The sequence below is a fragment of the Salvelinus alpinus genome, chromosome 34 (genome assembly GCF_045679555.1).
Source record: "Salvelinus alpinus chromosome 34, SLU_Salpinus.1, whole genome shotgun sequence".
Taxonomy (NCBI): domain Eukaryota; kingdom Metazoa; phylum Chordata; class Actinopteri; order Salmoniformes; family Salmonidae; genus Salvelinus; species Salvelinus alpinus.
Window position 1 is genome coordinate 1,548,233 of NC_092119.1, and position 13,411 is coordinate 1,561,643.

Consider the following 13,411-nt stretch of genomic DNA (forward strand, 5'->3'; position numbering starts at 1 on the left):
ATGATGAACATTCAAAAGGACATGGATCTTCAGCTCTCAGACTCCTTACTACACACCATAGTTTACTGTGGTTCTGTGTCTGGTGAGTCCACATGGATTTGTTGAGCTGTAACTCCCCCTACAGGAAAGCCATGATATCATACCATACTGTATCATGGTCTCCTGTATATCAGAGGGAACCTCCCCTTTTTGTTAGACCAGCTGGTGAGTGTTTTGGCATTGAATCCGAGTCAGATACAGTGTGATGTTAATACAGGTGTGATTAGTCTACAGTACACCAGGGAGGAGGTTTTTGTAGAGCAGAGAGGGAGATCTGATGCACTGTGTAAACTAGCAGCACAGTAATACACAGCACTGCTATTTGGAGTTAGTTGATTGATGGTTAAGGTGCTGGTACCACCTGCATTAGCATCTCCTTCTATATCAAATCCAGCCTCAGGAAATCCAATTTTCACATTCTGGTATCCTAAATACACAAATTTGTTGGATTGCTTGTACCAGAGGATACGATTATAGCCTGATATACTATGTGAACACTCCATCTCAGCCAACTCTCCCTGGTTCTTGTACAGGGATGCAGGACTCTGGTGAACCTGGTTACTGAGAGAAGAACCTGGAGAAAGAGATAGAGAGAGAGAGAGAAAGAGTGAGAGAGAGACAGACAGAGAGAGACAGAGAGACACAGAGAGAGACGTGAAACAACAGATAAAGAAACATATTCACCTGAAACGTAAAAAACAATCAAATGAGGATATTATTAGTCTTAGATCTGAATACCTGCAGCCCAGGCTGTGTAACCCATGGTGATGGAGATAAGAATTGTGATCAATTGGGACAGGAAGCAGGGTTTAGTAGAGCAGAGAGGGAGATCTGATGCACTGCTATCTGGAGGTAGTTGATTGATTGTTAAAGGAAGTATTCACCCATTTTGAATGTTATAATATTTTTGTGGATCTCTGAGTGAGGTCCTATCTATTCCATGGGTCATTTCCTGTTTTAATGTGTATCTGAGTTATTGGCAGTCAAGCAGTCAGACATTCGTTCAGTATGACGTAGTACTGTGATAAAGTCTCTCTCAGTATGACGTAGTACTGTGGTAAAGTCTCTCTCAGTATGACGTAGTACTGTGGTAAAGTCTCTCTCAGTATGACGTAGTACTGTGGTAAAGTCTCTCTCAGTATGACGTAGGACTGTGGTGAAGTCTCTCTCAGTATGGCGTAGTACTGTGGTAAAGTCTCTCTCAGTATGATGTAGTACTGTGATAAAGTCTCTCTCAGTATGATGTAGTACTGTGGTAAAGTCTCTCTCAGTATGACGTAGTACTGTGGTAAAGTCTCTCTCAGTATGACGTAGTACTGTGGTAAAGTCTCTCTCAGTATGACGTAGTACTGTGGTAAAGTCTCTCTCAGTATGACGTAGTATTGTGATAAAGGTATAAAGAGTGGCCCACCTCCCGGCCCGTTCAGTGATCACTCGGCTACACAGCTGATGCCTTCCGGACTCTTCCCCAACATGGCTAGAACTCCACTAGTCCACCGGTTCCTTACCGTAAGCTCTGGACCTTTGCATTGGATCATCGCTGCTAACTAGCTGCTACCGAGTGGCTATAGTGGCTAACGCCCCTGTCCTGAAGCTAGCACCAGTTAGCCGTGAGCCAGGCGCATCTCCCGGGCTAGCAAACTAAATTACTACAACCACAATACTTATTTCGCCAACTGGCCTGGACCCTTTGTCGACACGAAGTCCCTCCGTTCCACCACGACTGGTCTGCCGACGTATCTCCATCCGCTGTGCCCCCAACCGGCCTTTGCCGGACGTCGGAGCAGGCGCTTCTACTAGCCCTGGCCTGATAACTTTAAACGCTGTGTCTCCCGCTTGCTAGGTAGAAACGACTTCCCTGTTTCATCTATTGCTGTTCACTGGACCCTATGATCACCTGGCTACATAGCTGAAACCTGATGCACTGTTCATTAATCACGGTACTCCATTTTGTTTATTTTGTTTATCTGTTGGCCCCAGCCTCGAACTCAGGCCCTGTGTGTAGTTAACAGACCCTCTCTGCCCATTCATCGCCACTTTACCTGTTGTTGTTGTCTTAGCTGATTAGCTGTTGTTGTCTTAGCTAGCTCTCCCAATCAACACCTGTGATTGCTTTATGCCTCGCATTATGGTTCTCTCAAATGTCAATATGCCGTGTATATTGTCGTTTAGGACAGTTATCATTGTTTTAGTTTACTGCGGAGCCCCAAGTCCCACTCAACATGCCTCTGATACCTCCTTTGTCCCACCTCCCAGCCATCCTCAGGTCTCTACCACTCAGCCATCCTCATGTCTCTACCACTCAGCCATCCTCAGGTCTCTACCACTCAGCCATCCTCATGTCTCTATCACTCAGCCATCCTCAGGTCTCCACCACTCAGCCATCTTCAGGTCTCTACCACTCAGCCATCCCCAGGTCTCTACCACTCAGCCATCCCCAGGTCTCTACCACTCAGCCATCCTCAAGTCTCTACCACTCAGCCATCCTCAGGTCTCTACCACTCAGCCATCCTCATGTCTCCACCACTCAGCCATCCTCAAGTCTCTACCACTCAGCCATCCTCAGGTCTCTACCACTCAGCCATCCTCAGGTCTCTACCACACAGCCATCCTCATGTCTCCACCTCCCAGCCATCCTCAAGTCTCTACCACTCAGCCATCCTCAGGTCTCTACCACTCAGCCATCCTCAGGTCTCTACCACTCAGCCATCCTCAGGTCTCCACCACTCAGCCATCTTCAGGTCTCTACCACTCAGCCATCCTCAGGTCTCCACCACTCAGCCATCTTCAGGTCTCTACCACTCAGCCATCCTCAAGTCTCTACCACTCAGCCATCCTCAGGTCTCTACCACTCAGCCATCCTCAAGTCTCTACCACTCAGCCATCCTCAGGTCTCTACCACTCAGCCATCCTCAGGTCTCTACCACTCAGCCATCCTCAGGTCTCCACCACTCAGCCATCTTCAGGTCTCTACCACTCAGCCATCCTCAAGTCTCTACCACTCAGCCATCCTCAGGTCTCTACCACTCAGCCATCCCCATGTCTCCACCACTCAGCCACACACTCTGATATTGACACTCTTCACATACACACATATACATATACACACCCATGCTCAGTCTCTCAATACAGTATGTAGCCCTTGTATCTGATGATGTCTGGACAGAGAAAGTATGACACGCCGTACTCTTTTTGTCCAGATAGCATCAGATACATGTTCTACACATACGGAGACAGAGGGTCACCAGGACCAGGCCCCCTAGGGCCCTCCCACACCACCGCCCCTGTCTCAGACCCCCTAGGGCCCTCCCATGCCACCGGCCCTGTCTCAGGCCCTCTAGGGCCCTCCCATACCACCGGCCCTGTCTCAGACCCCCTAGGGCCCTCCCAAACCACCGGCCCTGTTCCAGGCCCCCTAGGACCCTCCCTTACCACCGGCCCTGGTCCAGGCCCCCTAGGGCCCTCCCGTACCACCGACCCAGGCCCCCTAGGGCCCTCCCATACCACCGGCCCAGGCCCAGGCCCCCTAGGGCCCTCCCATAACAACCAGCCCTGGTCCAGGCCCCCTAGGGCCCTACCATACCACCGGCCCAGGCCCCCTAGGGCCCTCCCATACCACCGGCCCAGGCCCCCTAGGGCCCTCCCATACCACCGGCCTAGGCCCCCTAGGGCCCTCCCATACCACCGGCCCAGGCCCCCTAGGGCCCTTCCATACCACCGGCCCAGGCCCCCTAGGGCCCTCCCATACCGCCGGCCCTGGTCCAGGACCATAGAGTGCCACAATACAGCATCTTCTAAATGTGTTGAGAAACACTCCCTCCTGGTGGAGAACTGAGGAAGTACACCTAAAACATCTAAACTAGCCACTTATAACAGTATCATTACCATCTGTTTGATATCAAATGGTTCATAGCAAGTGTTGTTGAAGTGGTTGAAGACAGATGCAGGTGTATAGAGCTGTAGTCAGTATTATATGAGAGGATCAGAGAGGGTTTTTGTAGAGGAGAGAGGGTATAGTGAAACACTGTGCTTCACTAGCAGCACAGAAATACACTGCACTGTCTTCAGCTTCTGTCACTTTGGGAATATGTAGATACGCCATTTTATTAGCTGCAGCATCTCCACTGACATTAAAACGCCCTTTAAAGGAATCTTCCACCGTTGGACTGGTGTAACTCACATACCCAATGAGTTTCAGAGCAGTGTTTTGGGCTGACTGTTGGTACCACAGTATCATGTTGTAATTTGGATCAGTGTGTCTGCAGGTGAGATTAACTTTATCTTCAGGTCCTTTTAGTATTGCAGTAGGAGTCTGGTGAACTTTGTCTGTTGGTGACAGCCCTGTGGATGAAAACAGACAATATGAAATATACAGTATTACTCAGCATATTGACAGCAATATATTTCAGTAGTAAATCTATCTTTCACGAGGGATTTAGTACCTGTCACCCATAGTGGTAGAGTTGCTACATGTATGAGAAGCTTGATCATGTTGATGGTTCTGGAGAGAAGAGTCACATGGACAAGGAGAAAGGGTTTTCAGATAGTCAGAGATGTGATGTCATCTAGTGGGAGTGTCAAATGTATGTCAGCATCCCAAATGGCTCCCTATTCCCTTTCTAGTGCACTACTTTAGACCAGAGCCCATAGGGGGGAGGGGAGAATAAGGCAATAGAGAAGGGGAGCTGAACTGAGCTGCCGGAGGGGAAGGAAATCACATCACTTTGACGTCAGAACTTGTGTTGATATTCAAGCAGATCCCTTGTTCACCTACAGGTCTCCTGTTCAACTTAAAGGTGTATTGTGGAACATACCGGTATCTACATCATTGAAAGTCTCTTTTAGTCTTTAGATTTGATCTGTGTTATAGATTCTGCAGTCATCACACTAGAAATAGGATGTAATTTGAAGAAATACCTGAACCGTTTCTTCAAGTCAACAACATCAACCACATTATTTGGTCTAGAGGTTTGATATCAACTTCCTCCATGTGCTCAGACATCTACAGCGGTGGATAGCAGGAGTGCTGGGTGTTGATGTACACTGCAGTTATGGAGTAAAGGATCAGAAGGGGGTTTTGTAGAAGAGAGAAGGGTATCTACATCACTGTGTTGACTTCAGGTCAGAACAGTAATACACTGCACTGACTTCAGGTCAGAACAGTAATACACTGCACTGACTTCAGGTCAGAACAGTAATACGCTGCACTGACTTCAGGTCAGAACAGTAATACACTGCACTGACTTCAGGTCAGAACAGTAATACACTGCACTGACTTCAGGTCAGCACAGTAATACACTGCACTGACTACAGGTCAGAACAGTAATACACTGCACTGACTTCAGATCAGAACAGTAATACACTGCACTGACTTCAGGTCAGAACAGAAGCTGAAAACAAACTTATTTCAATCAATTTCCAGGGATTTAAAATTGCTCTTTGAAAGAGAGAGAGTGGGGTTCAGGGGAGGGGGGGAGAGAGAGAGGGCGGGCAGGGGAGGGGGGATAGAGAGAGAGAGAGAGAGAGAGAGGAGAGAGAGAGAGAGGGGGGAGTTAGAGGTCCCCCTACAGTATGTGATGAGACCATCTCTTTACATTTTATATTACATCCTATTGAAATACTGGGGTTTTTGTGCAGCTGTACTTGTTGTCTGTATCACTGTGTTGACTCACAGCACAGAAGTACATGCCACTGTCTCCTGCCTCCAACTTCTTCACTGTGAAAGATCCACTCTCAACTACAGTCTTGTTGGCTGAGAATTTGTCTTTACTGAATTCCCCTGAATACTCAGGTTTGGAACTGGGAGTAGTGAAGGCTACCTGCTTCATTCCTTCTCCTGGAAGCTGTCTGTACCAATACATCTGAATGTGTCCTACATCCTTAGTGTGACTGCAGTTCATCTGAGCATCCCTGTCTTTCAGTTCCCAGAGTATGGTGGGTGTCTGAGTGACTTCACTCCCCTCAACAAGACCTGTAAGGATACAGTGAGAATGAAATCAATAGAGTTAGGTACAGTTAGACCTGAATACATCAAGTCTCAGGTGAAGTGAACATATGCTTGGAAACATCAATATCTATAACTAGAGAAGACCTTCATTGTAAATAAGAATGTTGTTCTTAACTTTCCTGGTTAAATAAATGAAACATTATGAAACTGTACCTGCAGCACAGAGCAGTGAGACAGTAACAGTGGAGAGAAATGTGAACATGTTTGATCACGTTATATGTGAGAGTGCTGGAAAGAGTCTGGTATCAATGTCTATAAAACAAGAGGAGTGTCACATAGATGAATAGATGCCAATCAGTAGACCACGACAGGTTCCACCATATTCAACATGTCAGTGAAGTGGGAGGGATTCTTAGTTCAACAGTGAGTCAAGATGAACATTCAAAAGGACATGGATCTTCAGCTCTCAGACTCCTTACTACACACCATAGTTTACTGTGGTACTGTGTCTGGTGAGTCCACATGGATTTGTTGAGCTGTAACTCCCCCTATTGGAAAGACATGATATCATACCATACTGTATCATGGTCTCCTGTATATCAGAGGGAACCTCCCCTTTATGTTAGACCAGCTGGTGAGTGTTTTGGCATTGAATCAGAGTCAGATACAGTGTGATGTTAATACAGGTGTGATTAGTCTACAGTACACCAGGGAGGAGGTTTTTGTAGAGCAGAGAGGGAGATCTGATGCACTGTGTAAACTAGCAGCACAGTAATACACAGTACTGCTATTTGGAGTTAGTTGATTGATGGTTAAGGTGCTGGTACCACCTGCATTAGCATCTCCTTCTATATTAAATCCAGGCTCAGGATATCCATCTTTCCCATACAGGTATCCTAGAAACACAAATTCTCTGTAGTTGGATTGCTTGTACCAGAGGATACGATCATAGCCTGATATACTATGTGAACACTCCATCTTAGCCAACTTTCCCTGGTTCTTGTACAGGTCTGCAGGTCTCTGGTGAACCTTGTTACTGAGAGAAGAACCTGGAGAAAGAGACAGACAGACAGAAAGAGAGAGAGAGAGAGAGAGAAAGAGAGAGAGAGACAGAGAGAGACAGAGAGAGAGACAGAGAGAGGTGAAACAACATATAAAGAAACATATTCACCTGAAACATGAAAACCAATCAAATGAAGATATTATTAGTTGATGAAATCAGCGATCTGAATACCTGCAGCCCAGGCTGTGTAACCCATGGTGATGGAGATAAGAATTGTGATCATGTTGACTCACTGTTAAGGAGACAGAATGAGACAGACAAACCCCTCCTCATGAATTAGAGGTGGCTTCTCATCAACTCATCTCAGTGATCTAATAGAGGGATGCTGCCTCCTTATGAGAACATCTAAAACATTAGAGACCTGAGATGAACCCTGCAGGAGGAGTCTATGTGGGACAGGAAGCAGGGTTTAGTAGAGCAGAGAGGGAGATCTGTCAATATAGAACAGCACACTCCGGTATGAGGAGGGGGGCGGTCTGTGCATATTTGTAAACAACAGCTGGTGCACGAATTCTAAGGAAGTCTCTAGATTTTGCTCACCTGAAGTAGAGTATATTGTGATAAATTGTAGGCCACACTACTTGCCTAAAGACTTTGCAGCTATACTTTTCGTGGCTGTTTTTTTACCACCACAGACAGATGCTGGCACTAAGACCGCACTCAGTCAGCTGTATAAGGAAATAAGCAAACTGTAACGTTCGTCTTGCGGAGAGAGATTAGACCAAGGCGCAGCGGTAGATGAATACATTATTACATTTATTTAATAGACCAGACGAACACTGACACGAAAATATACTGGAAAACTACAAAACAACAAAACGACGTAGACTGACCTAAACATGAGAACTTACATAGACACGAAGAACGCACGAACAGGAACAGACTACATACACGAACGACAACCGAAACAGTCCCGTGTGGTGCGACATACACAGACACGGAAGACAATCACCCACAAACAAACAGTGAGAACATCCTACCTTAATATGGTTCTCAATCAGAGGAAACGTCAAACACCTGCCTCTAATTGAGAACCATATCAGGCAAACCATTAACCCCAACATAGAAACACAAAACATAGAATGCCCACCCCAACTCACGCCCTGACCAACTAAACACATACAAAAACAAGAGAAAACAGGTCAGGAACGTGACACAAACAGGAAACCACTCACCCAGAGGCGACGCTCCTAGTGGCCGGAGACTTTAATGCAGGGAAACTTAACCCTTTTCTCAATAGGGGGGCGCTGTTTTCACTTTGTAAAAATTAGTTCCCAAATTAAACTGCCTCGTACTCAATTCTTGCTCGTACAATATGCATATTATTATTACTATTGGATAGAAAACACTCTCTAGTTTCTAAAACCGTTTGAATTATATCTGTGAGTAAAACAGAACTAATTTTGCATGCAAACTTCCTGTCAGGAAGTGAGAAATCTGAAATCGGGCACTCTGTTCCAGGGTCAGTTTATTAATTTGCATGTAATCTATGGTTCGACATGCACTGCATAATCCTTCCCCTAGATGTCAGTAAGCAGTGAGAATTGGAATGGGGTGTCTAGGTAGATCTGAGGCCGAACAAGAGCTCTTGGAACCGGGTGTGCAGTCTTTTCAACGTTCGTCATGACGCAAGACAGACCTCAGGATTGCATTCTGAAAAGCTCTCGTTATAGGCGTTAGATATATCCGGCTCTGATTTTATTCGATATAGGTGTTAAAAACATCATAATGTAATATATTTATATATTTTATAGTTTATATCAGTATATTGCGATTTTCTGTATTTTATTTGTGCTGCGTTATGGTGAGTTGGACACGTCTTCGCCACATGGCTAATGTTTGCTGCTAATTCCAAAGTTGAAGACGACAATCTACAACCGAGCAACGATTTTTCTGGACAAAGGACAACTTGCACAAGATTCTGATGGAAGCTCATCAAATAGTAAGAACTATTTATGATGTTAATTCGTTGTTCTGTTGAAAAATGTTAAACTATTATTCTGCCATTAATTTCGGTGCGGTCTCGCTTTAACGCACGCTGTATGTCGTAGTAACGTTAATTTAAAAAATCTAACACAGCGGTTGCATTAAGAACTAATGTATCTTTCATTTGCTGTCCAACCTGTATTTTTTAGTCAAGTTTATGATTAGTTATTGATTAGATTAGGTGCCTCTCCCAAGATTTCTCCCAACATTTTGTTTGCATTTTGGCTACTATTCATATTGTATAACCACGATTTGTGCCGCTAAATATGCAAATTTTCGAACAAACCATATATGTATTGTGTAATTTGATGTTATAGGACTGTCATCTGAAGAAGTTTTAGAAGGTTAGTGAATAATTTTATATCTTTTGCTGGTTTATTCGTTATCGCTACTGTTGGCTTGAATCAATGCTGTTGTGTGGTTGGCTATTGTAGTCAGCTAATATAATGCTATATTGTGTTTTCGCTGTAAAACACTTAAAAATCTGAAATATTGGCTGGATTCACACGATCTTTGTCTTTCATTTGCTGTACACTGTGTATTTTTCATAAATGTTTTATGATGAGTATTTAGGTAATTCCCGTTGCTCTCTGTAGTTATTCTAGTTGCTTTGGTGAGAGTTGTGATGGTGGCTGCAATGTAAAACTATGATTTATACCTGAAATATGCACATTTTTCGAACAAAACATATGCTATACAATAAATATGTTATCAGACTGTCATCTGATGAAGTTGTTTCTTGGTTAGTGACTATTTATATATTTATTTGTTCGAATTTGTGATAGCTACCTATGCAGTAAAAAAATGGTGGGGAAAAAAGTTGTGTCTTTTGCTATCGTGGTTAGCTAATAGAAATACATATTGTGTCTTCCCTGTAAAACATTTTAAAAATCAGAAATGATGGCTGGATTCACAAGATGTGTATCTTTCATCTGGTGTCTTGGACTTGTGATTTCATGATATTTAGATGCTAGTATTTACTTGTGGCGCTATGCTAGGCTATGCTAGTCAGCTTTTTTTACTGATGAGGGTGCTCCCGGATCCGGGATTGTGTGCAAGTAGAAGTTTTAAATCAGTTCGAGCAAATTTCTATCAACATGTTAAATGTGCAACCAAAGGGAAATAAATTCTACATCCCCTTTTACTCCACACACAGAAACACGTACAAAGCTCTCCCTCGCCCTCCATTTGGTAAATCCGACCACAACTCTATCCTGCTGATTCCTGCTTCCAAGCAAAAATTAAAGCAGGAAGCACCAGTGACTCGGTCTGCTTCAGATGAAGCAGATGCTTAACTACAGGACTGTTTCGCTATCACAGACTGGAACATGTTCCGCGATTCCTCCGATGGCATTGAGGAGTACACCACATCAGAGTCTGGCTTTATCAATAAGTGCTTTGAGGCCGTCATCCCCACAGTGACTGTACGTACATACCCCAACCAGAAGCCATGGATTACAGGCAACATTCGCACTGAGCTAAAGAGTAGAGCTGCCGCTTTCAAGGTGCGGGTCTCTAACCTGGAAGCTTACAAGAAATCCTGCTATGCCCTGCGACGAACCATCAAACAGGCAAAGCGTCAATACAGGGCTAAGACTGAATCATACTGCACCGGCTCCAACGCTTGTCTTATGTGGCAGGGCTTGCAAACTATTACAGACTACAAAGGGAAGCACAGCCGCGAGCTGCCCAGTGACACAAGCCTACCACACGAGCTAAACCACTTCTTTGCTCACTTCGAGGCAAGCAACACTGAGGCATGCATGAGAGCATCAGCTGTTCCGGACAACTGTGTGATCACGCTCTCCGTAGCCGACGTGAGTAAGACCTTTAAACAGGTCAACATACACAAGGCTGCGGAGCCAGACGGATTACCAGCATGTGCTGACCAACTGGCAGGTGTCTTCACTGACATTTTCAACATGTCGCTGATTGAGTCTGTAATACCAACATGTGTCAAGCAGACCACCATAATCCCTGTGCCCAAGAACACAAAGGCGGGGCCTCCCGGGTGGCGCAGTGGTCTAGAGCACTGCGATGCTGCGCCACCAGAGTCTGGGTTCGCGCCCAGGCTCTGTCGCAGCCGGCCGCGACCGGGAGGTCCGTGGGGCGACGCACAATTGGCTTAGCGTCGTCCGGGTTAGGGAGGGTTTGGCCGGTAGGGATATCCTTGTCTCATCGCGCTCCAGCGACTCCTGTGGCGGGCCGGGCGCAGTGCGCGCTAACTGAGGGGGGCGGGTGCACGGTGTTTCCTCCGACACATTGGTGCGGCTGGCTTCCGGGTTGGAGGCGCGCTGTGTTAAGAAGCAGTGCGGCTTGGTTGGGTTGTGCTTCGGAGGACGCATGACTTTCGACCTTCGTCTCTCCCGAGCCCGTACGGGAGTTGTAGCGATGAGACAAGATAGTAATTACTAGCGATTGGATACCACGAAAATTGGGGAGAAAAGGGGATAAAATTAAAAAAAAAAAAAAAAAAAAAAAAAAAAAAGAACACAAAGGCAACCTGCATAAATGACTACAGGCCCGTAGCACTCGTCTGTAGCCATGAAGTCCTTTGAAAGGTTGGTAATGCTCACATCAAAACAATTCTCCCAGAAACCCTAGACCCACTCCAATTTTCATACCGCCCAAACAGATCCACAGATTATGCAATATCTATTGTACTCAAATCAAATCAAATCAAATGTATTTATATAGCCCTTCTAACATCAGCTGATATCTCAAAGTGCTGTACAGAAACCCAGCCTAAAACCCCAAACAGCAAGCAATGCAGGTGTAGAAGCACGGTGGCTAGGAAAAACTCCCTAGAAAGGCTAAAACCTAGGAAGAAACCTAGAGAGGAACCAGGCTATGAGGGGTGGCCAGTCCTCTTCTGGCTGTGCCGGGTTGAGATTATAACAGAACATGGCCAAGATTTTCAAGACTCATCTCTTCAGTAGGTCATATGATTGGTCATATGATTGAGTGTAGTCTGGCCCAGGAGTGTGAAGGTGAACGGAAAGGCTCTGGAGCAACGGACCGCCCTTGCTGTCTCTGCCTGGCCGGTTCCCCTCTCTCCACTGGGATTCTCTACCTCTAACCCTATTACAGGGGCTGAGTCACTGGCTTACTGGTGCTCTTCCATGCCGTCCCTAGGAGGGGTGCGTCACTTGAGTGGGTTGACTCGCTGACGTGATCTTCCTCTTTGGGTTGGCGCCCCCCCTTGGGTTGTGCCGTGGCGGAGATCTTTGTGGGCTATACTTGGCCTTGTCTCAGGATGGTAAGTTGGTGGTTGAAGATATCCCTCTAGTGGTGTGGGGGCTTATCTTGCCTGTTTGGCCCTGTCCGGGGATATCATCGGATGGGGCCACAGTGTGTCCTGACCCCTCCTGTCTCAGCCTCCAGTATTTATGCTGCAGTAGTTTATGTGTCGGGGGGCTAGGGTCAGTATGTTATATCTGGAGTACTTCTCCTGTCTTATCCGGTGTCCTGTGTGAATTTAAGTATGCTCTCTCTAATTCTCTCTTTCTCTCTTTCTTTCTCTCTCTCGGGGGACCTGAGCCCTATGACCATGCCTCAGGACTACCTGGCATGATGACTCCTTGCTGTCCCCAGTCCACTTGGTCGTGCTGCTGCTCCAGTTTCAACTGTTCTGCCTGCGGCTATGGAATCCTGACCTGTTCACCGGACGTGCTACCTGTCCCAGACCTGCTGTTTTCAACTCTCTAGAGACAGCAGGAGCGGTAGAGATACTCTGAGGGATCGGCTATGAAAAGCCAACTGACATTTACTCCTGAGGTGCTGACCTGTTGCACCCTCGACATCCACTGTGATTATTATTATGATTTGACCCTGCTGGTCACCGATGAACATTTGAACATCTTGGCCATGTTCTGTTATAATCTCCATCCGGCACAGCCAGAAGAGGACTGGCCACGCCTCATAGCCTGGTTCCTCTCTAGGTGTCTTCCTAGGTTCTGGCCTTTCTAGGGAGTTTTTCCTAGCCACCGTGCTTCTACATGTGCATTGCTTGCTGTTTGGGGTTTTATGCTGGGTTTCTGTACAGCACTTTGAGATATCAGCTGATGTACGAACGGCTATATAAATACATTTGATTTGATTTGATAACAGTAGTATTTCAACTGAAATGTCAAACATGCTAATTGCTAACCTGTTAGCTAACATGTTTACGACACCAATAATCACAAAACACTGACGACTTGTTCACAGGAAAACACTTTTGAAGATTGAATATGTCAATAATACATTGTTCCTGTCACGCCCTTAGAGAGCCTTTTTATTTCTCTATTTGGTTAGGTCAGGGTGTGATTTGGGTGGGAATTCTATGTTTTCTGTTTCTTTGTTTTTGGCCGAGTGTGGTTCCCAATCAGAGGCAG